At 50.6% G+C, this 4,221-nt stretch overlaps 1 long non-coding RNA gene across 1 annotated transcript; it reads left to right on the top strand.

Annotated features, from left to right (window-relative positions):
* Positions 1–548: 548 nt before the first annotated feature.
* Positions 549–3,714, top strand: LOC103014063 (uncharacterized). The gene is made up of 3 exons (XR_452079.2): positions 549–612; positions 1,245–1,450; positions 3,192–3,714. It is a non-coding gene; the product is annotated as an uncharacterized LOC103014063 (long non-coding RNA).
* Positions 3,715–4,221: the final 507 nt, after the last annotated feature.

Genomic DNA, 4,221 nt, shown 5'->3' with positions numbered 1-4,221 from the left:
AGAGAGAGAGAGAGAGAGAGAGAGAGAGAGAGAAAGGGAGTGCATGTGAGCAAGCATGACTTCCTTTCAGTATTTATTTTGGAAAACGTTCAGAGAGGCCAAAAATAATGACCAGCAAGGGGGCTTCCTCGCTGTGCTCTGTGCGGGTCTCGGGGTCTCTGTGCAGACAGACAGCACCCCCAGTGCTGGGCACATGGGCAGTCCTGCTGAGAAACCTCCGGAGCCACTGCATGATGACCACGGGGTCCCCGAACCCATGGGGTGGGCTCGCTGGGATGGGTTTATCATCTTTGTTGTCACGCCTTCCACGCCTGTACTGACCACCTAAATCTACAGCCTTCCTTGCAGATGTCTTCTGGCTTGTAGGAGAAAAATGGCATTTAGATCTAGGTTATTCCAGAGGGTGGAGTGAGCTAAGTCCAGTGGAGGCTAAAAATAGCCAGAGCCCAGCCGGCCTGGTCAAGCCTGTGGGCCTGGGGCCTGCCTGCTGTCACCCTGGCCCTCCCTGGACGCGCCACATGCCAGTACTGTTTCCAGAGCCCGTTACTCATATGTCAGATTCCCACTGTCGTGATGGTATTGCATGCACCAACTGCATTTCCACAGAAAAGCGTGAGTCACTCCCAAGTGGGGCTTCGAGAAAGAACTCGGCTAGAGAGGCAGGGAACGGCTCTCATAAACCGGAAAATTAGGCGGGGAAGGGGCCTTTTATAGCATCGAGCGTTGGCTCTTTTTCCGTAGGTTAATTTTTATCTTAACAACCAAGATAAGGTTGGATGGTCTTTTCATAAGAAATCTATTTAAATACAAAGGATTATTTGAACTTCTTTTTAAAAGCCGAGGGCATTTTTTTTTGTGGTGCTCAATTTATAAATAAAATAGATTGGGGTTGTTTGATGGACATTTACGACGCCGACTGCCAGTGACTCTTGCCAGGGCGCTCTCTCCGCACCACTCTGGGGACAAAAAATACCCTTTGTTCTTGTCCGCGGGGACGGCCCTGATCAGCCAGGCATGCCCACCCCAGACCCCATGAGACGGGGCTTACTGCTCGGAACAGATGGTGATTTTTCAAACTGAATGCTATTCTGGTGCACTTACTTAGGAAAAAGATCTAAAAATAGACTTGAATGAGTATAACCTGCAAAAATAAGTTGTCAGCTTCTTTTTACTCCTGCTGGGTTGAAAACAAAGCTGTCAGCAATTTCTGTGCATTGAGGAATCTGTGTGCTTTCTTATTTTAGAGAAAGCTTTTTCAGTAGACTGCGATTGAGTCCCCTTAAATCTCTCAGTGTCAACAAATTACCATCTGTTGTTCTGGAGACTTTCAAGCTGATGACTGCTGCTCCTCGCTTGAAGCTGGGGGCAGGCATCTGCCCCTCTGAGAAATACAGCCTGAGGATGGGAACCAGCGCTGCGCCCCTGGAGGGGCTGGTTGCAGGATCTCGAGGTCAGCCAGAACCCTTGAAGCCTGATGCAGGGAGCAGTCGCCCCCCTCAGTGAAGACACTGGGCTTGGAGATGAGGTGGAGATGAGGTCCCGGCCGGGGAGGCCTGATGCCTGTTGTGACTTAGGGAGAAATGGCCAGAGCACTGGACTTTGAGGGGATGGGCCAAGAGCTCAGCCTCCCTCACAAAGTACCCGGTGCTGTCTGGCCTGGCGGGCGATGTGCACCAGGCTTGTAGAGGCTCTCCACGCCCCTGTGCAGCATTATTGTCTGTGAAATGACTCCCATGCTAACAGGGTGATGTAAAGCCTAGAGAAGTCAGGGGGTGGATGGAGCCCTTGCTCATCCTGGGAGAGACTGGCTTGAGTCTGAGAAATAAAATGAAGCTGGAAACGACACCTCTCCTGGAGGAGAATTGTGCTGGTGGCCCCCAGACTCGGTCTAGGCCCGAGCAAGCGCAGGCTCTTGGGGCTGTGCCTCCCCGCTGAGCGCTCGCCGTGGTCTCCAGGGAGTGGTACCCAGCCGGGGAGCAGGCTCTGCCAGCGCAGGAAGGAAATGGACACCCCCAGGAAGCCCTCTCGGCCTCTGCTCACTGAGCACGCCCTTCCTAATGCCAAGCAGTTTTTAAAACGGTTTCCCCCCAAATCCAGACTACTCACCAATAGGATTTGGGGTTCTGCTGCTTAGAAACTTTCTCCGCTCAGTCTTCACTGTATTTTAACCCGCACGTGCTTTCTCGAAATAAGGGAAACAGCTCGCAGTTCTCACCTCACACGTGCCCGACACACAGGTACACACATGGGTACACAATCCCCCCTGCACACACCACAAACACACACATACCCCCTCATACACAAACACCACACATACACACACCAAACACACACGCACCACAAACAAACACTCTACATACACACACACACACACACACACACACACGCACGCACACACACACTGTGCTGAGGAAAAGAGTGCTTTCTCTTGGGATGGGCATGGTGACGTATCAGAGGAGAAAAAGGAAGATGAGCGTGATTCTCCAGGGGCGGGAGGGCATGGAGAGAGCGAGGCTGGGCAGGCCAGTGTCAGAGGACTGCCGGGGCTCGAAGAACCTCCAGTCTGGCTCCATCAGGCTGTCAGAGAGGGTGCAGGGGACGGTCAGGCCAGGACAGTGTTGGAGGCTCTGGGAAACTGCCCAGCCGGTTTCTGTTTGATGAAATGATCTCAATAGCCCATGAATGAATGTAGCCTGTGTGTGCTAAGGGAGGAGGCTAGACTCCCACTAGCACTTTCCCCAAAGGCTGAGCTGGGACGGAAGCCCTTGCGCCTGCCCCACCTCTCCACTGTGCGCACACTTTTTCAAAGGGGGCATCAGTCCATTTGCCAACCAGAGGCTCCAGGTTCCCGAGGGCCCTAAAGGGTGCACTCCCCGGCTTTTAGCAGGGGACTCTAAGAAAGACCATGGTGAACTTGCGTGTGTGTTTCTGACCCTGCATGACAATTCTTACAGCACTTTCTTCTGGCCAAAAGCACATTGGAGAATCAAAAGTTTTGAGTATTTCAAAATAATTTGAAAGGGTGCTAGTGACAAGTCTAGGGCCCAAATGCATTGTCTGGAAAGGGAATGAAGTCTTAAAAGGAATAGAAAGGATGAAGTACTTCAAAAATTAAGTGGAACAGATGAATGAAACTTAATGGCCTTTAAACCTTGGAAGAATGACTGTCTTACCCTTGGGCTGCTTCCTAGGGTCCAGAGAGCTCTGCACCCCAGCTCACCCAGCTGTGCCCCCAGCAATGGGATCCCCAAGAGAAAGTATCTGGCAATGAAGCGAGGAGGCATGGGAGGAGGACCTCTCAGAAGAAACCATCTCGCTGAGCCCCCTAAAAAGTCATGTAAGTCTATGGTCACCACCCTGTGTCAGAGAGGATCCAGGGCTGAAGGAGTGGTTGCATAGCAATGACGTTAGATATCTAAAGCCACACATTTAGAAAAGAAGTTCCTGTTCTTTGGCAAAGCAACTGAAGTCCTGGGGATTCGTCCTGAGGAACTAATCAAGGATGTGCGCACAGAATGTTAACCTCTGAAACAACCCTCAGCAATAGGAAGATGGGACAAATACATTCTAGCACTTGCACTCCCTGTACTGAAGATCGTGTTGTAGAAGTATGTATATAATAGTCAGAGAAAAATGTTTACTGTGTGCTGTTACGTTGAAAAAACCAGTTACAATTCAGTTGGCACAATATAATCCAGTTTTCACGTAACGATACATACACCTTTTCCAATTTTTTTACAGTTGTATTAGTTTTCTATTGCTGCTGTAACAAATCATCACAAACTTGGTGGCTTCAGACAACACACATTTGTTATGTTACAGTTTGGTGGTTCCAAAGGCTGACATGGGTCTCCCGGAGCTGAGATCATAGCGTCAGTATGGCTATTCTGCCTGCAGGCTCCAGGGGAGGATGGCTTCATTGCCTTTCGAGCTGCTGGCGGCCGCCTGCACTCCTGGGCTCAGATCCTCACCCACCTCTGCAGAGTAGCAACAGCAGGTCAAGTTCTTTTCCTGCACCTGTGGTCTCTCCTGTCCTCCTCACCCACAGCTGGGACCTGTGACCAAGTTGGACACACCCAGCCTGTCCGGGAAAATCTCCCTATTTTAAGGTCAGCTGATTAGCATCTTTCATCTTAATTTCCTTCATTTCATCTGCTACCCTACCCCCTTTACCATGTAACCTAATGTATTTACAGGTTCCGTAGATTAGGGCACAGACAT

The sequence above is a fragment of the Balaenoptera acutorostrata genome, chromosome 6, assembly GCF_949987535.1.
Source record: "Balaenoptera acutorostrata chromosome 6, mBalAcu1.1, whole genome shotgun sequence".
Lineage (NCBI taxonomy): Eukaryota > Metazoa > Chordata > Mammalia > Artiodactyla > Balaenopteridae > Balaenoptera > Balaenoptera acutorostrata.
The sequence above is the reverse complement of the archived record's forward strand: the minus strand, read 5'-3'. Positions and strand labels throughout refer to the sequence as shown.